This window comes from Apis florea, unplaced genomic scaffold (genome assembly GCF_048593485.1).
Source record: "Apis florea isolate Af1SG1 unplaced genomic scaffold, ASM4859348v1 contig_3158_pilon, whole genome shotgun sequence".
Classification (NCBI taxonomy): Eukaryota; Metazoa; Arthropoda; class Insecta; order Hymenoptera; family Apidae; genus Apis; species Apis florea.
In genome coordinates this window covers 3150037-3172466 of record NW_028256713.1, presented here as the reverse complement: position 1 = coordinate 3172466, position 22430 = coordinate 3150037, and the positions used below count along the sequence as shown (strand labels likewise).

The following is a 22430-nucleotide window of genomic DNA, read 5'->3' as shown; positions in this document are numbered from 1 at the left end:
ATTTTTCTTCGACGAGTGTCACGAGTTAATATATACTTTTGTTTAGTTTCGGACCTAGAAAGATAAAAATTTACAAGAATAATGACCGAGTGTAAAATTTTTAAACGTTGAAACGTTTTTTTAAGAATGTATATATGTGATCAGTTTAGTTTGTTTAGTTTCAGATCTAGAAAGATAAAAATTTACAAGAATAATGACCGACTGTAAAATTTTTAAACGTTGAAACGTTTTTTTAAGAATGTATATATGCGCGCGCGTACTCAAGGAAGTTGTGGTTTCGAACAGTTTACGAGAGCAAGTTGTACAATACAGATAAGTTTAACGTCGATCATGTTAACAATATCCACAAGTTAACGAGAGATGCGGCAATATCTTGGGGGAAGTTTCCATTTTACCGGTGTCTGGCTACGAGTTGGAAAATTAATTCTCTCGAACTATCCAAAACAAATCTATCTTCGAACTTGGACCGATTAATAAAACAAAATAAATCCAAATCCTCTTCTAATTTATTTAGAAATTTTTATTTCACATTCGAGATAAATTATAATAACGTTCGATCAACGAAAACTTTTCTCGATAAATTCAAACAACGGAAATTCAACACGTCTCTCTGTTAATAAATTTTATTACAAAAATTATAATTCCTCTGCTCTCAAAAATTGAACGAAAGACTATTAAAGAATAAAAATTTTCCCGAGAAGATCTCCAATCCCTTACAAATCCTCTCAAAGAACAGAGCAATTAGAAGAAAAATATCCTAGAAGTCTGATTCCTCGTTATTTTTCCTCCCCCAATTTCCAACTTTTTATACAAGATTGAAAAAAATCGATTCGAAAATAAATTTTTAAATCTTTCCAATCCCAAAAACGATCCTCCGTTTCCGATCACGAGTATCCATCATCGATATGATCGATTCATCGTGGAAATGGAGACAGATTTTATTAGCAGAGGTGTTTCATTATCGTCGCTTCCAGAGTTAATGGGACAATCGTGGATGGCAAGAGGAATGCGATGAACGGTCGGTCGAAATCAACGCCGGATTTCCGCTTGAAATCCGCCTCCAACTTTCTGTTTAAGCACGGAATAAACTTCCGCTAATTGTGACATTCCAAACACCAGGTTGGAACACCCTTATCTTATCGGTGTTGGCTCCCTTGTTAATCGTCGTTCTGCGGTGAAGCGAAGGCTGGTAATAAAATGCTCGACCGATTATGGAGGAGACGAACGATCATATCCCGTGTTGAATTGAATCTGGTTGGCAAGATTCTTCGCCACGATTCCGAAACACTTTGGTAACTTTGAGAAATATTGTATGAATGATGTATTTCCATCCGATTGAAAGTCGAATATGGATTGACTTTTCATCGATTTGAGTGGAGTGTTGATTGTTTCATAGATGATTGGAAGTTTCATTGAGAAATTTATTTTCTAATTCTTTTGAAGAATTGCCAGTTTTTAAATTGTTACGTGTAATGTAATATTTTATTTTTCAAGCGGCAGAATTATTAGTTCAGAATGGAAATTTGCAATTTTGATTCGAGCAAAGTGAATAACGTGTAAATATAAATTTGACGAGTGAAGTGAGAAGCGGTTGGTAGAATTTAATGGCGTTTATAGGTAGGTATTATCGAATTTACAAAAGGGGGCTGAGATGGAAAATAGATTTATACCGTCACAGGGAAAAAGAATCTTTTATTATACGGAATAAATCCCCTCTTTTCGAGTCTTCAACTTTAACCTTCTTAAAAGAAATCCTCTTTGATATATAATTCTTTTTTCGCGATTTTAAATCGTTTCAACGGCGTCAACCTTCTTTCTTAACCGTTAAAAAAAAAAAAAAAAACAAAAAGAAAACCACCCGTAATTTTCAAAATATTGAAAATACAAAGTATATACTAAATTTTTCCGAAGGTTTTTCCATTGACAACGATGTATTTCTCAAAGTTAATCAAGACTCTCCTCCAATTTATCGAATGTTCAAATATTTAAAAAGAAAAAAAAAAAAAGAAAGAAAGGAAATATTGAATAATAAGAAATTTCGAACAATTTATATTTGTCAGCAAACATTTTTCCTCCAGAGTGTTACAGCGCTAATTTACGATCACTATATCCAGCCGCGTTTATAAAATCCGTACCAAGCACTTTTACACGTTCACTCCCGGTTGACATTGTTTATTGTTCACCGGCGTGCTCTCGCATGGGCCGTGCGATTAATTTTTGTTACGTCCCACCCTTTCATAAATTCCTTGCACGGATTCATTTTTTCCTTCCTTCCTTCCTTCCTTCCTCCGCAATTTACGAATATCCCTAGGAAAAAATTTATACACTTTCCCAAACGCGTTTCTTAATAATTAATTCGTCTCCCTTTTTATATATTTATTTTTTATCGTTACATTCACCTCTGCGCTAAAATATGCGAGAAATTATTATTATTATTATTATTATTATTATTATAAATTGTTAGGCGTGATACGAATTTTTTATTTTTCTTTATTTTCAAGACATTCAGAATTATTGTCACACGCAAAATCAAATCATTACGAACAAAGAACCTGTTTCTTTTATTCCTCCAAATATCGTAATGGATATTTATGATCATTATTTATATTCATATCTCGTAGATCGATTTTGCATAAATGGATAAACATCCGCAGTTTAATGATAAATTTGAGAATAATTATCATATGTAATAACTTCATGTTTATGGAAAATTAAATTTGTGTGGAAACGCGACTAAAGAAACGGGGCTTAAACGGAGACTTATCTTTCGATTATAATATAAATATACTTTGTGCATTTATCAATTTTTATCAAAATTTCATAAAAAAATCTACACTTTTAACAATCTTTAAAAAAAAAAAGAAAATAATTAAATATTGCTATTAAACATGGAAAGCAAACTTCATTCCTCGAATATCATAATGTGTGTTATATTTTGATTTTTTAAATCATATCTATAAGCCATTCAAATTTTGCATAAATGCAAATAAATATCTAAAAATTTGAGGCGGTATAATTATCACAGCGGTAATTATTAGATCTGTGTTTATGCAAAATCAAATTTGTATTAACACGACTAAAGAAACGGAGATTAAACAGAGACTTATCTTTCAATTATAATATGCAGTATACTTTGTACATTTATCAATTTTTATCACAAAATCTACACTTCTAACGATTTAAAAAAAAAAAAAGAAAAAAAAGAACATCGTTATGAAAATCATAAAATTAACCACCATGATAAAACGATTTGAACGACTTGTAGTGGTATTCTCGATGACACAAAAGAAAGAAAGGAAGAAAGAAAAAAAGAAGAAGAAAAACGCGTCGAGTGGGGAGAAAGATAAATTTGTCCCAGCTGGTTGGAACGTGTTAATCAAAAAGCTGGAAACACCATTCGATCCCCCATTCACCACTCCAATTCTTCCGATCCGCGATACTCGACGATCAAACGTCCTGCGCGCCTCACCCACCCTCCCCCTCCTCACCCCCCGCTCTCTCCTTTCCACGCTAATAATTTCGTTGGAAAATAGAATCGAGAGTCGCGGGGATACGCAAACACGATCCAAACCGTGCCTGCTGGCGATATTTCAGCGTGCAATACAACCTGATTGCATTTCGACCGCATAAAAGATTCCATTCCTACGAGGAGGAGGAAGGGGTTTACCTTTCGGCCTCCCCCCCCTTCCGCGCGTCTCGAGTCGGGTTTTCCCCGCGTTGGAAAATTTATCCAACCGGAAATTAAAACGGAGGAGGGAGAGCTCGTGTCTCTCCTCTTATTTCTTCTTCACTTCTTCCAAAGCTTTTCCCGCTTTGTTATCGCTTTTGTGCTTTTGTCCTCCTGGTGATAAAGTCGGGATTACGTGTGTACAGGATGGACGGAGAATTCTCGAGATTCTACCCGATTGATTCGAAATTTGAAAATTTGTGATGGATAGATTAAAGATATAGTATATATAATTTTTGGATTGGGACGAAGATCTTGGAAAGATCTTTTTGATATTTTGAGATATTCGAGAGTTGAAAAGTTAAGTCTCTCTCGTCTCTGAGTTGTATCTTTGAGTTGGTATTTTCGTTGGTCGGATAAACTCGTGGTTTTCTTTTACCTGGGTAGCTTTTTGCCTTCGATCGATGTTCGAACGTTGCAGCGTTTAGTGCACACAGTCAATTCATGATAGTGGAATGTCTTGTACCCTCGATCCGACCGGCAACTTCCCCGATTGATCGCCCGATGGGAGACGAAGATAAATCACCTTACTTCCTTCTCTCATTGATTTCTCTTCTGTATTAAAAACAGACTCTGCAAAAAGATCAATCTTGCGATAAAACAAAGTTGAACGTGTTTCGAGACAAAATAATCAATTAAAACCCAACTTAAAATTTCCGACGAATTATTCAATTATTTCTAATCACTAATTAGACACTCGTGATCGACAACACGTCCACTCGAATTATATCGATCGCTTCATTTTTGACGAAATCTTTGATCAATCTCTCCCACGTTTTGCGTAGAAAAAAGAAAAAGTCATTTCGTCACTGCGTGCCTCCACCCCCTCCCGGTTCAATAAGGAGAGCCCCCATTCATTTTTCCTCTCCCTTCCTCCCTCCAAGGATCCTCCCTCCGCGTTTCTCGATTCCATTCGCAAGGAAGGAAGCTCGAAGCAGGAAACAATTTCATCGGCGCTCGGTTTCCCGCTAATCAGCACTTTGGCTGAGCGAACGCTGATGAAAAATCCTCGTGGCTTGCTCCACCCTCCCCCCTCCTTGGGAGCCAAGCCTTGTCCCTGCCCCCCGGCTCGCGCTCGTGCCGGAGTCGAACAATATCCTTTCTTCGCGACGACGTAGAAAATCGAAAAGTCGGCTCCTTCGGAGACGGAGGGGGGGGGGAGGGAAAGAAAAGGGCGAACGAGAGGTAAAAAGACGAGAGACGTTCCCATTCACCCGTAGCTTAACAATCTATCCTTTCAGACCGACAGCACATCCTCCTTTCTGCCTTCCTCGAGTCCTTCCAAACCCGCCTGTCGCCTCTTCCTCCACCACCTGTCTACTACCCCATCCATTTCACCCTCTCCCCCCACTCTCTTTCCGCTCTTTCCTCCTTTTATCTCATTTTTACCCCGGCTTTCCCCGATCGATCGAACGGAAGGGTTAAACGTGCGGAGAATAAGGGATCGCCGCTCCCTCCTCTAAGATAGGGAGAGGGAGGGTTTGGCCGAAAATTAGGCGATTGGATGGCGGACGGATAACGAAGGATTCTCTAATAACGAAACACTGCTCGTGCTTGCTTCGTCGTTGTATGAGGGTTGTTTTCTTCGGAGAGGTAGGCTGGCAAGTTGTTACGGAGTTGTCAGGGATTTGTAGATCGCGAGGAACGAGTGGAGGTGTGCGTGGTGTTTTTTGAGAATTGGAAAATTGGTATTAGACGATGAAAAAGAATTCTTTTCGTGTATACTTAATTTAATTTCAATATGAAATACATTGGAATGTTTCTTGTTTATTTTTCTTTGAGAAGGTAGTTTAAAGAGTTGTTACAGATTTGTAGATTGTAAAGAATGATTGGAGGTATGAATGGTGTTTTTTGAGAATTGGAAAATTGGTATTAGACGATGAAAAAGAATTCATGTATACTTAATTTAATTTCAATATGAAATACATTGGAATGTTTCTTGTTTATTTTTCTTTGAGAAGGTAGTTTAAAGAGTTGTTACAGATTTGTAGATTGTAAAGAATGATTGGAGGTATGAATGGTGTTTTTTGAGCATTGGAAAATTGGTATTAGACGATGGAGAAGAATTATTTTCATGTATACTTAATTTCAATTTTAAATGCATTGGTATTTCTTGTTTACTTTTCTTTGGAAAGGTAGTTTAAAAAGTTGTTAGGATTTGTAGATCGCGAGGAACGAGTGGAAATGTGCGTGGTGTTTTTTGAGAATTGGAAAATTGGTATTAGACGATGAAAAAGAATTCTTTTCGTGTATACTTAATTTAATTTCAATATGAAATACATTGGAATATTTCTTGTTTATTTTTCTTTGAGAAGGTAGTTTAGAGAGTTGTTAGAGATTTGTAGATTGTGAAGAATGATTGGAGGTATGAATGGTGTTTTTTGAGAATTGGAAAATTAGTGTTAGATGATGAAAAAGAATTCTTTTCATGTATACTTAATTTAATTTCAATTTTAAATGGAATTTCGCATTTCTTGTTTATTTTTCTTTGGGAAGATAGTTTAGAGAGTTGTTAGGGATTTGTAAACTCTAAGAAATGATTGTAGGTATGCTTGATAGTTGGGATTTTTGAGAATTGGAAAATTGATGGACGATGACAAAGAATTGTTTTCTTAGTATACTTAATTTCAATTTTAAATGCACTGGAATTTCGTATTTCTTGTTTATTTTTCCTTGAAAAGGTAGTTTAAAAAGTTGTTAGGGATTTGTAGATCGTGAAGAATGATTGGAAAAATATGCGTGATGTTTTTTGAGAATTGATATTAGACGATGAAAAAGAATTCTTTTCGTGTATACTTAATTTAATTTCAATATGAATTACATTGGAATGTTTCTTGTTTATTTTTCTTTGGGAAGATAGTTTAAAAAGTTGTTAGGAATTTGTAGATCGTGAAGAATGATTGAAGGTATGAACGGTGTTTAAGATTTTTGAGAATTGGAAGGGACGAGATTAGTGTACACGATTGTTTGATGGTAATCGTGCATCAAGGTATTTCTTGTTCCTTTCTCCTTGGAAAGCTAGTTTAGGAAGTTGTTAGAAATTTGTAGCTCGTGAGGGATGGTCGTAGATTGTTGCGGATCGTTGTACTAGATGTTGCTTTGGGGTTGTTAAGGGACTTGCTTAGGATTTACAGATAAAACGTTGTAGAATATATAAAATGTATCTCGATGACGTTTTAAATTTTTTCCAAGCGGCGGCAAGATTTTCCTTTTCCTTTTTGCAATGCAGACTAAGCTAAAAGTATTGAGATTCATAGAAGTTGTTAAAATGTATGATAGGAATTTTTTAGAATCACCATACTTTCCTCAATCCGTTATCATTTTAGAAAAATCAAGCTTATACCTTTCCAAGTGCAAAAAAAGAAATGTGCCAAAGAATGATTCACGTTTCATGGAAATTGTATTATCGTCGAGACTTGGAAGAGATTTAATAGGAATCAAAAGGAGATTCGAGGGAGGGATGAAATCCATTTCGATATAAATTGCTTCCAACGATTCGATCGCCAATACACACACACGTTTATATTCACTCGTGTACATAACGATACACAACGAAACGACAAACGAAACAGTGTGAACGTGTTATCGAGCGTTTAAAAAACACGACTCCTCCGTAGAAATGAAAATTAACGATCCGTCTGCGTCTGTTTCCGTGCACAGGAAAAAAAAAAAAAACACTTCGAGGATACAAAAGCCTCCTCAGGCTGTTGTTTATGCGATTTCTTTTGCATCGATAACGAAATAAAATGGAAGGAAAAAAAGAAAAAAGAAAAAAAGAAAGAGCGGAACACGGTGGACAAAGAGAATTGAAGAATTTCTTTGATCCATCGACGGCGTGCCTCCGGTCGTGCTGCGTTGTAATAAATGTTTTTTCATATACCGGCAATCTTGCCTCGTTTTATACAGAATTGGGAAAAAATGGTGAAAGGTCGAAAGGTATTCGGATCGGAGATGGATGATTTTTAACTGCGCGAAGATGGTTTTCGATTAAAAGTCATTGTGGAGTTGATGGAAAATGTTTCCGTTGAAACGTTCGAGGAGATTGAAAGAATATTATTGGAAATGGATTGGCAAATATTGGCCAGTGAAAAAAAAAAAAAAGAAGAAAAGAAATAATAATTAGAAAGTAACGCGTAAATTTTTTACGGAAACTGCAAAACAGACGAGTTTTCTTTTTAATATATTATAATTTTGCATTCTAATTTTTATAATTTCCAGTGGAGACGATTTTCTCGTGTATCTCGTCTCATTTTTGGAAAATCTCGAAATTAAAACTTTAAATGGAGAGTTGAATGAACGTAGAAGTAACGTTAATTATTTTCATACTTTAACAGCGATAATGTGGAATTGCAGCAATTGTATCACAAGCTATTTTTATTTTTTGAACCGCATATATGCATATCGCGTTGCGAAAACAAGCGAAAGCGCTTCGCATTGAGCAAAATAGGCAAAATTCTGTCACCGCGTTCTATACCATCTTCTTATTTCTTTTCCTCCTTCTCTTTATCTCTTGGCTATTTTCTTTTCATTACACACGGTCACAGATCTTTCGCAGACCGTTAATTTTCTAAATTTCAATTTTTTTTTTTTTTATATTAAATCACTGAACGATAGAAAAATGATGAAAATTTTTCAATGTTAATTTTCACTCGAAGGAGTATAAAAATTCTTCTTTAACGAATAATGTGTATATCTCGAAGGAAACGAGGAGATGAGATTGGAAAGGATAGAAGAAAAAGGTGTAAGAAAAAAGAGACGAGCAAATCGAGAAAAGAAATGATAAAAAATAGGAATGAATACGCGACGAGAAAGAGAATTCTTGCTTTCGAAACGAAAGGAATAATAAAAAAAAAAAAAAGAGAGAGAGAGAAAAGTGTGTTTCTCGCATGAAGTATTTTCATATTTTCGATGATTTAAAAAAAGCGGCAAACTGTACCAACAAATAAATCAAGCGAGACAAGGGAATGCATATACGAATTATCATTGTATTACAATATATTTAGATTTAATGCGCATAATATACGAAAAACGGCGCGCTCAAAGCTCGCCTCTTTCGAATAAACAATTTGATATCATTTAATAACAGAGGACGTTTGATTTAATCTTTACGTTCTTACAAGCGGAAATTCAATCGGCGATATCTCGATATTTTTAGCCGGATATAATGCAATGGCGACAATCAAGCGTATAGATTTTACGTGCGCGTGAATCATTTTCCTTTTTCCAACGATCCTCCCTTTGAAATATAATTTTGATAATACTTAATTGAGGTGAAAAAGAAAAAAAAAAAAAAAAGAACGTGGAACAAATACTTTCGAATTCGAACACAACACGATCCGAAATACGTGAGAAATACTTGTCGCGTTTTATTTTTTCAATTTTTTTGGAATTACGTTGTGGAACGTGAATGGATGTATCGCGACAAGTGACGAGTTCTAATAAAAGCAAGCGCAATTCGTGAAACGGGGGGAGGGTGACAGCGTGAAAACGAATGGCCACCGTGGCGGTAAGGAAACGAAGCCAGCCATTTCTCAGTTGGAAATCCGTCGCGATAATTCAACGACTCGAGGAATTTAGCTTTAAGAAGTTTCCCACGTTTCGCTACACACCCTATTAAACCCTACTTCCGATCGTATTTTGCCGGTTCCTATTCAATTGGACGAAATTCGGGAGGAGATAAGAACAGAACGGTGTAGATTTGCTCGAGGGAACAAATTATTCAACGAATCTTTAACAAAGATCACGTCGTCGCTTCACGAATTTTCCATTTTAAATTTTAATATTCGCGTATACAAATTATTAGAAAAATTATTAGAAAAATTTTATACGAATCACGAGTTGGCTGCTTCTCTATTTAAATAGACAAATATTCTTGGATTCTCGATTACATTCCAACGGCTCGTTTGCACACGTAAAATTTTCCGTTGAATTTCTTTTTAATATTCGCATATACGAATTATTATAAAAATTATTAGAATACCAAAATTTATATCAATCACGAGTTACCTATGGAGCTATTTAAATATCCTTGGATTCTCAACTACGTTTCAATAGCTCGTTTGCATACGTAAAATTTCTCCTTACGTTATGTTAATTATATAATACTTGATACGATTCGCTTCTCAATTCGATGGATATGAATATATATCTCGTGGAAAGCGTCGAGACAAATAAGCCTCCCCTCCCGACTCGAGTGCCATCGAGGTTCGACGCGACCGTCTCGATTCGTTTATATACACGTGCAAAGTTATATATTTGAATTACATCGTTGACAAAGCTCGTCTCGGGACGAAAAGCCAGGAATTCGTCGATACAGATTCGATCTAATCGATACGGGGCGACGTACAGGGGTACGTCAACTTGATATGGGGAGGGTTGGTAAAAGGGGAGGTTGGAATAAATCAAGAAAGGGAGTATATCTCGACGGGTTTACTTTTAATAAAATATGCGTTTTTTTCCTTTTGTGAAAAATACCAGTGCTTTCGAAAAGCTATATTAATTAATAAAAATTTTTTCCTTAAGAATTAAGGGAACGTGAATATTATATGTTATAGAGTATAAAGTTCACTGAAATTTTATATATAATTTTATTATTGAACATTGCTAGCAGTGTTGCTGTTCCATAGTTGGTATCCTTTTTTTGTTTATCTTCGATACGCGATCTTCAGTTGTCGTTCTGTAGCCCGACACGTGTATTCACGTGTAACCAAAATATATCCATTCAGCTAAATCCGTATATTTTTTATTTATCGTTCACCACCGCATAACCAACCAACGTTATAATTTATTTTTGAGTGTGATCTATCTCTAATAAAAAAATAATTATTGATTTCATCTTCGAATAAACTTTATCTCGTATAAAATTCATCATAATTATCGAAGTACCTTGAAATAACTTGCCTTCTCATAGAAATATAACGTGCGTTCGAGCGATATTATTCGTTCAGCGAGACAAGTTTCGCGTGATTTCGCGGCGAGGGAAAAAAATTTTTTTATACATCGCCGAGGATGAAAACGTTGGAGAGCGCATAGTTCAGTTGTCCCGGCACTTTTAATTTTGCGTTCCAATGCAGCCATTACCAGCCGCGTGTTCGCTCGTGTGCGGCGACAGAGGGGGAACTCGATTATTCCCATTCGGTCAGACATTCGTTTCCTGGTATCTGGTAATCGGGAACAACGCTCGTTCGTTAAAGAGCCGGCGAATTTTCAATTTACGGCCGGCGAAAAATCGTCGAGCCACCGATTAACGCGGCCACCGATTTATCGGGCTTGCATTGATTTCGAATTGACCGCGGAAAAAGAAAACGTTTGACCAACCTTTTTTTTTTTTTTTTTTTTTTACTTCCACGAGTTTTTATCGCGCGTCGATCTGGAGAAATAATTTTTGTAAATGCGTTTATGGGATTGTTATTGAAACGCTGTCTATATTTGATTGTTTAAAATTTGGTTAAGGAGATTTGACGTCATTCAAAGTTGATCGATCGTTGAAAATCAATCCCAAACCAACCGATAATTCTCCGATTCTTCTAGTTTTTCACGTGTGCACATCGAATGGCAATAATGTCGCGAATGACACGGCCAATTTGGGAACTTCTGAGGGTCTCTCAAAAGTCAGAAGACCGTGTCAGATCCTTCGTTGACCTGTACCACTATTTATTCTCAATCTCAATTAATCCTCTCTTTTCTTACGAATTTATTTCAATACCGTTTCATTTCACTTCCTCTAATTTTTTAACAATTGTCTATTCTTTCAATAGACGTCAAATCAAGAAAATGAATTTTGCAATAACGAGTCATAAGATTCGGAAGAGTTAAATGAATTCTTCCGAATCCTCGCGTTAAATTCAAGTCTTAAAAATCTATTATTCAAGTAAAACGATAAAAGGTTGTTAAACTTTCTCGAGCAATTTCTAAATTACTTAAGTAGAATTAGTCGAATAAATATTCGATCCTCAGACTTGTAAGGATCTGTCAATCAAATAGAATATTCAAAGAACATCCAGAAGAATTTCTAAAATCCTGTATCTCCTCGAATAAAACGTTCGGATCTCTTAGATGCTTTTAAAAATCCGTCAGAACGGCGAAAGAATATTTCAATTTTCAGATTTTCTTTTCTTAGAAGGATTTCTAAGATCACGCGAGCATCTTCATCATCTTTCCGGGATTATTTTCCAACCAGGCGAAACTATAAACGGATGAATGGTCGGAGGAAAAACATATCTATCTAGATTGGACGAACGTTGATTCATCGTCGGTGTCGTTTCTAACCGTCGTTAACGATTTCAACCTCTGAATTTCAGCGACGATGGTCCTCGTATATCACCAGCCGGGTCCGGCTCGCCGAAATATCAAGCTGACACGCTTGGTCGTTAACGGAAGAACGCTCTCAGACGCGTCGTTTCGATCGCTTTGATGAAAGATTTATGAGATTTACAACGAGCAGAAGCCGGGGCGCGCAATCAAATCGAGGAGGGTTCTCGCCAAAAGTATCGTGTCACGCGATGAAAACAACAAATCTAACGATCCTCCTTTCCCGAAGCGTCGCGATATTGAATCGCAAAGCAGATTCCATCGTTTCCAGAGCAGAAGAGGTGGTGGAAGAACAGAGGAATTTTGAATTTTTAATATCCGGCGGATGATGCAAATTGATCGACGATTTCGAGTAGTGTGATTGCTGATTTGAAAATTGCAAATTTTACGGATCGACGTTTTGTGTAGATCGTTTTTGGACAAAGGGGATCGATGCTTGTTAAAAATCGAGGCAGATGCATCGAAAATAACATTTCTTATATATCTCGAATTTAAATCTAATATCTGAAGTTAAATCTACCAGAAACGTATTCATAAATCATCATGAAAAATATACGATTTCGAGTAGTGATCGTTGATTTGAAAATTACGAATTTTGATGTATTTCTAATCTGCTCCAACACCTTGCAAAAGAGATCTATTAAAAATAATCAATATCGAAACATCTCCTCTCGCTTCAATAACTAACTTATATATATATATATATCTCAAATTTTAATCTAACCATCCAATTAAATCTATCAAAAAGATACATCCTTAAAACTCATCTCATCCTTAACATCATCTCTTTCATCCTCCACATCCAACATAAACCTAAATCCCCTCAACAACCGTACTCCACTTACATAAAAAATACGTACGAAAAATGAAATAATTCCTCTTAAGATCTTAAATCGCAAGCCAAGCATCGCCAAAATCCCTTTGCACAGTCTTGTTTACTTCCTCCTCCCCCCTCGATCCAACAAATCACCGCAATACCGATCGAACGAAGCCTCGAACGATCGGTCGGCCATCACGGATTGAAACGTTGTCCTCGTCTTCTGCTTCTGAGATAAATGAAATTCATAAGACGGCCGGCCGCCCCATCCTTCAGACGGGACCATTCCTCTGGTCTGGGCGATAGTTTTGCGCTCGAGTCGAGGTTTGGAGGGGAGGCGAGGGGTCCCGTGCAACAAGTGATGTTATTAGGTTGGCGGTGGAGGGTGAAAAGGGAGGGGGGCTGTGAACGGCGAATCATAATGCATAACTCTTGGCCGTCCTTGTCTTACCCCTCAGCCGTTCAACTTCCACCCAACTTAGCCTCCATACCCTCGCCGAGATTTCTCCAGGAAACGGAAACCCGACCGATCGATCGATCCGAGGACGTCCAACGTGTTCGAATTTCCTTCTTTCTTTTCTAATTTTTTTGTTGACAGTTTTTTCGGATTCCTCGATTTCGTTGCGATTCTTTCTTCTTTTATTCCGTGTTAATTTTTTAAATCGCCAATTCTCCTTCTTTTTTCTAAATTGTAATTATTCCTCGATATTCTCCACGTTCGATGGAGAAGTTTTGAAACTCGTTTTAAAACTTGGTTCCCTTCCCTCGAGAATCTAATAGATTTTTGATAAAAGTAATCGCGAGGCGACAGCTAGTTACAGATTAGAGATTTCTCCAGGAAACGGAAATCCGATCGGATCTCCAATCTGTTCGACGGGAATTTCGTTCTTCTTTCTAATTTTTTGTTGACAATTTTCTCTTTTTCTTTCCTTTCTTTTTTAATTTCTGGTTTCTTTTTTTATTCCGTGTTAAATTTTTTTAAATCGCCAATTCTCCTTCTTTTTTCTAAATTACAATTATTCCTCGATATTCTCCACGATCACGTTCGATGGAGAAATTTCGAATCGTTTCAAACTTGGTTCCCTTCCCTCGAGAATCGTTTAATAGATTTTTGATAAAAGTGATCGCGAAGCGACAGCCGGTTACAAGGAAAACGAATTAATCCGGTTTTCAGTGGAATAATCCAGTCAGCCAAGTCAGACAAGGCAAACTTCGTTGAAGTTGGATAGTCAAATCGAGGCAGGACAAACGGGAGCAAGGATTTTGCATTTCAGTTCTACATTATCGCTCCGTAATAGTACCTTCCTCCATCAACTTGTAACACAACTTTCTCACTTGTACACTTGGATCAACAATTTCAACGATTCGATTTTCTTAACCCGGATTAATATCGAAATAATATCAAAACGACGGATCCTCTTTAATTTTAAACCGAAACATCAAATCATTTCAGATACATTAATTATTCTTTAAATAAAATATTCTGCGATATCTCGATTTAGAATTCGTTCATTTTCTTTCCAACGATATTCGTAAAAAAAAATGTCATCAAAAATTCTGCTTTAACCACCCCTTTAAAACGTCATTTAAAAGTACTATTAAAAACACACAAATTCACGTTTCACGGAATCCAATCCCTAAAATATTCCGCAATATTCCGATCTCGATTTAGAGTTCGTTCATTTTTTTTCAACGACATTCACAAAAAAAAAAAATCATCGATTCCTCTCTTTAACCGCCCCTTTAAAATGCCATTTAAAAGTACTATTAAAAACAGAAATTCACGGAATCCCGTCCAACCCCTATCTCCTCTTCATTCTCGCCACGTTTCATTACGAACCTTTAATTAATTCCTTTTACCAGAGAGGGTCCACGGCCTTTCGAACAGAGATCCCACGTTTCCAAAGATCCAAGCACCTTCTGGTGGGTGCGATTTTTCCGCGGTCAGGAAGTTCCTCCAACCTCTGGAGGGACCAACCCCTGGGATTGGGCCACTCATTAAGCTCTGCTGCTCTCTCCGTCCCTTCCAAGTGTCCAATCCTATGACGGAATCGAAGATGAACCGTCCAAGAAGATAAATTCTGCATTTTGCGGCACGGAAAATGCGGGTGGATGAAGAAGGATTCATTACGCGAGAAGGGTGGAAATGGAGAGAGAAGGAAGCGGAGATTGGCCGGGTGTTCGCGGTCTTATATCCGCCGTTCATTGCGTTTTTACGAGATGTTTCCATTCCATTTTCTTATAACCTCGATAACATTTATATTTAGAATTTGTTCCAGATATTTTGATAAATATAATTCGAGATTATTAGTTGCTGTTTAATCATTGAAATATTTATTTTTAAGGTTCGTTGCATTTTTTGAAGTTGAGCAGAATTATCGATACTTTTCGAATTATTATCGTCGAACAAATTTTTGAAAATAATTCGAAAATCGTATTGAATTAATCGATCAAATTTTTAACCGGTGAAATTTCCTTCGAATCTATACGATATATACGGAATAACACGCAAATATTTTTATCTCTTGCCAACATCCTGTTCCGCCTTCACGAGAGAAATCCTCGTTGATCCTCATCCGCTCCACGCGCGCGTGGAAAAGTCATTTTCAAAATCCCTCTTTTCAATCATCGCGTTTCCTCAAAAATATCTCTCTCTCTCTCTCTTTCGCCATTCACTTCTCTTCGATACACATCTCTGACCATTTTCCATTTCCTCCTCCTCCTCTTTCTCTTTTATATCCTTCTACACAGTATTTATAACGGCGTTCATCGATCGACACGGGTTCACGGGGCACTAATTGAATAGCCTTGCCTTATCAGATGCCACGAGTGCGCCAGATCCTTTTTTCCCTTCTCTTTTCCTTTTCCTCTTTTTTCGTCGTCGCCTCTTTCCAATTTACCGACCATCGACTCCGTGCATCGTGACGGACGACAAGAGCGGAACGGGGTGTCGCTTCGACGACCACTTTAACGAGCTCCTCCAGTTTCCTCTTTCCCTTCCCCCCTTTGTCACGACCTGTAACTAGCTGTTTCACTCGATCCCTGTTTCCCTGTCCTGTCATAAACATTAGAAATTGCAACGAATTGCGAATTGGATTCTGTGGTTAATGCGTCGAGTTCAGCTGTTATTTAATTCTCGTGTTAAGCCCGCGTTGTTTGAGAACGTGTTAAATATAATGGATTTTATTTCTTTTTTTTATTTCTGAATTTGTATATACTTTGTATCGTTGGGAATATTTTTAGGATGTTATGATTTGAATTTTGATCTCGAGAAGGTTTTTCTCATTAAAGAGAGGAATTTGGAAAATTCAAGATGCCTTTTATAACGAAGAAATTGTTATTTAGACGCATACTTTGGAAAAAATTTGAATCTGAAAATATTCAGGGTTTATTGTGATTGATTAAATTGTGCAAGCTGCTTGAACGTAACTTGTGTTACGTTCAAGAGACGTATAAGAGGTATAGACTGGTGGTTAAATTTTATCTAAATTGCACGACAGCTTTATCAACGGGAACGATTACAGTTGTCAGTCTCATCGTGAACTCGTCTTGAGAGTTTTCCAGCTTTTTACTTGCCTAGATAAGGGAGAGAAAGCGTTGTAAACTTCGAAAACTTTTGGCTTGGATGCACGAGGAATTTGAAGATTAAAGGATTGGTTCGAAAGAAAAGAAAGAAAGGATTCTTTGTCAACTTTTTTTAACACATACGAGATTTTGAAGAATTAATTACAGAAAAGTCGGGCAAAATTTTTCTCTATCTCAGAAAACATATTGTATATCGTATTTTAAGAATTTCTATTGTTAAAAAATAGTGTTTCGTATGTGTTCTTAACAAACTTAAAAATTAATTTAAAATTATAACATCAAAAATTCATTATTATAAAATTTCCATTCTTTCCGCACAATTATATATCCCTTCTGCAAGAGAAGAACTAATTACAAAAGTTCAAAATTTCTCTTAAAAATTATTATAAAATTTCCACAATTAAACATCTCTTTTTCCCCAATTAAAAATTACGATGTTCAAAAATTTCTCTCCGTCTATTTTTAAAAGTTTTCATTATTACGAAATTTCAATCTCTTCTTCATGATCGAATATCTCTTCTTCCTCCAGTTAAAAAAAAAAAACCCCAACGTCCAAAATCTAAAAATTTCTCACCTCACAAAAAATTCCTATTTTAAAAGTTCCCGTTACGTGATAAAATTTCAACCTTCGTATATATCCCTCGAATATCCCTTCTTTCTTCCCCCCAAAATTAAAAACCAATAACACAAAAATTCCTACGTCCAAATTTTCGCAAAAAGGAATTACTTTAAGAATAACCTACCTCGAGAACTTTCACCTCGCGATTAAGCGTGTAATCTTCGCTTCCTCCAACCTCCTCCTCCTCCTCCTCCTCCTCCTCTCACTTCCTGTTAATGTCAAATCGATTCGACCATCGACTTTCGAGCGTACTCCGCGATTACTCGGATCCACGTAAACGACACGAGGACCGTTTCGTTTGTTGTTCGTCGCGTAACTACGTCTTAACTCGCGTTATTGGATTTCATAATGGTTCGCCTCCGGCGTTACAGCTTGTTTACGCCGCCGTTACGTGACTCGTGTCCCCCACCCAAGGCTTATTGTGTTTACATTTAGACAAGTTTCGTTCCACGACCGTGCCCTTCCACGCACTTTCTTTCCCAGTTGATCGCGTTCAACCGTGGCGAGTCGATCGTTTCGCGAAATTTTCGATTCTATTAACACCCTTCGAGTGAACGAGTGTTTTTTTTTAACAGTTAAACGGGGGAAATTTTCGGACGTGGATCTTTCGTGGATGGGGAAGAAAGTTTGACTCGTTGATCGTGTCTACTTTGTTAAAAAGTGTGTAAAGTTTTGCGATTAAGGATATGGAGGTGGAGGTTCGAAGAAAAATCGAAATTGGGGAGTGACTCTTTGTGAAGAAAGCGAGATAAAAAGGTATAGAATTTTTTTTTTTGCGCAAAACTTGGTTTGGCGAGAAAATCAAATTTGTAAAATGTTCGTAAGATTTTATATAGGAACGTATCGATGTTGAAAATAAGCGAAAAGCGATTGAATTAATTTTATTTCGTTTAAGAATTATACTTGATTTTCTCGAAAGCCGATAAAATTTTATACGTAATATATATTCACGTTATAATATAATTAGATATTCGGAAAAATTTCTCTCGATTAAAGAAATACCGGCGAGAAAGGTATAAAAAAATATATTATTCAGTGAAAGATATATATTTGTCGTATTAACAATTTTATTTCGTTTGTTTTTGCGAGCGTGTGTTATCGATCCGCGCGGAAAAATAGTACAAATATTTTTCCAATCTTTTTATATGTTGTTTATTCTCAAATTTGGCTCGTGTAAAATATACGGATTATTTATTTGCGTATCGTGAAAATTTGCGTTCAATTAATTCAACAATGAAAATTGTGTGTTTTCCAACGATTAATTCAACGCCGCCTCAAAATTTTATTTACAACGACACTAAATTATACTCGACGCCTGAATGACCACTTAACACACAAGTATTTCAACACGAGTATTTTCATTCGATAAAATTATTACGCCGCAGATTTCATTCTCTCGAAATTCTTCCTCTCCCTTCCTGTTCTTCGAACGACAACAAGTCTCGCGAACAACTCGTCCCCGGATTCATCGCGATACCGCAATTACAAACCCTCCCCCTTCCCTCCTTCCCCTAATGTTAAACTTTCCTCTTTTAAACTTGGAATGAAACGATCCCTCGCGCGAAAGGGAGGGCGAAACATCGAGGAACGCATCCCTGGGAGAAAAAAGAAAGAGAGGAGACAAAGGGAAAGAGAAAGGCACGTGGCCTTCGAGGCTCTGACCCGTTATTCGCGCGCAACCAGCCGCGAGACCCTCCCCCCCCCCTTTTCTCCTTATTCCTCGCCGTTATCGACGCGGCCAACTTTCTTTCGGCGAATGCTCAACAGGTGGAGAGCAGGGAGATGGTTTCGAGGTGTATAACCGATTCAGAAACTCGTGTCCTCGCGGACAAAAGGGCGAGGAAGGAACGAGTCTCTCTCTCTTCTCTTCTCTTCTCTTCTCTTCTCTTCTCTTTTCGGATCGAGGGTCTCCCCTCCCCGTTTTCAGCCTTGTTAAAGTGCCAACCAATTCGATATCGTAATTTTCTGCCAAACTAGATTTTCCACCGATTAAACCCGACCCCGATTTCACCCGCAAATCCTTTCGATATTCGCCGCAATAATGGTTTCCATTATCAGAAAGGAGGGGATCCCTTAAGCGCGGGATCCTCTGGCGAAATTTACGCGTCCAGACGTGTAATTTCGGGGATGGATTCTTTCGGATGGGGGTGAAGGGGGAACCGATATTGAAAAAAATGAAAAGAATTTGAGTACAGCGTCGTCGTACGAGTGTAAACGAATACAAAAATTGCTGGTCGAAGAAGCTGTCGTATTTTCTATCTCCCTCGATGAGAGTGATTTCGAGGTTCTTCCAAGTCTTAATCGAGGAAGAAACTTAAAGCTTAAGGTTATCGAATTCTTCTTTCTCCCTTCGTAAGAATAGATCGAATCATCGGAAGAAAAATGAAAAAAGTAAGAGAAACTCGATCGAATCCTTCCTCCCCGATCTTCCTCCCAAAATAGAAAAAAAAAAAAAAAAAAGGAAACTTCGAATTATCCTGATCGTCAAAAAATTCGTTGAAGAAAGAAGAAACTTCTTCAAAGACCGCGTCCAACACGACAACTTCCCCCTCGACGTATCCCTTTCAACTCGAACTTCTCTCTTAAAAAAGAGAGAAAGAGAGAAAAGTAAAGGAAAAGAAGCAGCCCCTGAAAGGCTCCCTTTTCCATTTCGAATCGAATATCAACGAAAAAAATATCCCCTTCCTCTTCGCTCTTACTCGACGTTCGTTGTAAACGAACGTATACAGCCCGAGTATATAGGCGAGTTACGCGGCGCCTCTCCGCTCTCCCTGCAAAAACGACCAACATAAACACGACTACGACGCGATTCCTCTCCTCCTCCTCCTCGTCGTAGTAGTAGTTGCCTCTTTCCCCCTCCCCTCGATTTTCTTTTCACCGCAGGGCAAAAAGCTTTGAAACGTTGAGGGTGGTGGAGGAGAAGATATGTACACGCATCTATGTAGTACGAGGAGGAGGAAGAGCGTGTACGGGGGGAGTAAAAAGCATCAAACGTCGGCGCAAAGTGACAGACGTAGTGGGAGAGGTTTTTTTTTTTTTTTTTTTTTTGAAAAAAAAAGCTTTTTTCCCGCGATGAAAATCGAACGCAAATCCGTTCACGCGTTGTCTATGGTTACTCACCGCGATGGTTGGGGGTCGGGTTTCAGGCGAATAATGCATTCATGCGATGTGGAAAACGGTTGATCCCTGATGCACGGTTACAACGACCGGTGTCATCATCGGGACCTTTAATAATTTTTTTCCTTTTTTTCCTGTCCATCTTCCTCTCGTGCTTTCTCTGTGTCGGTTTTCCTAACTGCTCTCGTTTCCTGCCCCGCGTGCAATTTTTTCTCTTTCTCTCTCTCTCTCTCTCTCTTCCAAGTTTGTTTTGAGACGCGTCTCTGTTCCCACGAGGAGGAGAGCGTGGTTTAATGGTTATGGAGAGTTTGTGGAGGAGGAGGGATCGGTGGGTTGGATGGGACTTGGCGCGATTCGAGGCGGGGACAAATTGTTTGGAATGTGTTTGATTCGAGGGGATGGGAGGATTCGTGGGATCGTTATCGAGTCTTCGGTTAATTAATTTGGATAATTATTTGGACAATGGGGGGAACGTTTAGTGTTATCTTTCTAATCTCTGTTCTAACGTATGTTTAATTTTTATCGATAGAAGATAGAAAGAAACAGTGGCATCCCCATCGTCTTTTTTCAATCGTATTTTCTTTTATAAGAAAGTTTTAGTAAGAAAGAAAGAGAAAAAGAAAACAACGAGCTCTTAAAAACTCGATCCACCACACGGCTAGCTATCCGTGTATCGATCAAACCAATTTGTATTCACGGCTACGTGGAAACGTAAATTGCAAAGCCAGCAGGAAACACGGACTCCGCTCGAGTATCGAGTAGAGTACGTAACGAGAACTCGCTCCCGATGAAATTGTCCGGGATGGGGAACGGTTATTGACAGGCCGTGTCGTTGTTATTGCGTTTAAAAAAACTTGCAACTATGCGTTTCGCGCTGCGCAATAAGGGAAAGTATATTATAATCCCGATGATCCATCGATCATTCTCACTCCCTTCGAAATACTCGAGATAATTTCGATTTCCACTCGTTGAAACAAACGGATCGAATATATATTTACAAAAATATCAAAATATTCACAGAATGCCTTCTACAAATTTCTCTTTCCAAATTTTACGTACTCTCCTCCCTTTCTGACAATACAATACGAAAATAATGCAAGGAATTAATAGTATTTTTGTATTCGCAAAAATTTATCTCATTTTTCGCGGCGAAAATAAAGGAAAAAAAATTTAAAAAAGGAGCAAGATATCTCGGCCTCCTCCTGCTACGTATTTCCTGCGCCATTTTTGTTTGTATTTCGCCGTGATCGTGCACCGGAAACGGACGTCCGCGCGGTGAAAAATGACCGCGGTTCCGGTCTCCAACAGTATCCAGCATCCCCACCGAACTATCTCCCTTGCCTTTCTGCCCGCTCGAACTCGGTCATCCTTGTCCCTTTTCCCAACCCCTGCGAACCGTGACGCGGACGTCGTTGCTCTCGTCGTTCACATCATCCGACGCACGCACACTGCGCGTCTTCTTTTCAGAAACTTGTATCGCGAAATTCGATGCTTCTTCGCAAAAAGGAGAAAGAAATTGAGAAAGGAATTGAGTTTTTCGGTTGAATGGGATGAAAGGCTGGTGTTTGTTTTGGAAGGATTTTGATAGAGTAAGATTAAAATTTGTGATTTAATTTATAAATGGTGGAGAAAGAGAGAGGATAGTGTATTCAATTTGATATATAATCGTTTATATAAATTATTTTTATTTGTTCTCAGGGGATGATATTGATGTTTGTTGAAGTAGAAGTTTGGGATCGTAAGTGGTGGTTATTTTTATTTTGTTAATTTTATTTTATTTGAGACAACGATGGGAGACATAGAGAGTGGTGTTTGTTGTGATGTTTGTGGAAAAAAGTTTGATAAAGCAAAAATTAATTTTAAGATTATTTTTATTCTGTTTAATTATTTGGTGTTACAGGAGATGGACGAAAGATAGGAAGGTAATATTTTTGACTGTGAAATTGTTTCGTTGAGGGGCTCTCGTTGGGCTTCCATTTAATGAAAAATTAATATTTATAACTCCATGTTTTCCCAATGTTTGCCTTTAATTTCCTTTGATGTAAAAAAAAAAAAAAAAAAAAAAACGAAGAGTATTTCGTAAACTTTGATAATTGCTTCTGACCATTTGAATAGATTTGTTTCTTTGATTATATACCTAAGAGTATTTATTTCCACTTCCTTCAATGAGAAACAATGAAAGGGTCGAAGTATATTTATCTTGATCTTGCTGCACCTTGTTTGCACAATGACAAGTGCCAGACGTCTGAATATTT

The 22430-nt window shown here is 37.5% G+C and overlaps 1 long non-coding RNA gene across 1 annotated transcript in view; it reads right to left on the bottom strand.

Annotated features, from left to right (window-relative positions):
* The window catches only part of LOC147657438 (uncharacterized), a 64802-nt gene extending 47544 nt beyond the window's left edge, over positions 1 to 17258 (bottom strand). The window contains exons 1-2 of the long non-coding RNA XR_015292370.1: positions 17183 to 17258; positions 4107 to 4300 (exon numbers count right to left, since the gene is read on the bottom strand). This is a non-coding gene — a long non-coding RNA (uncharacterized LOC147657438). The remainder of the gene's footprint in view (positions 1 to 4106; positions 4301 to 17182) is intronic.
* Positions 17259 to 22430: the final 5172 nt, after the last annotated feature.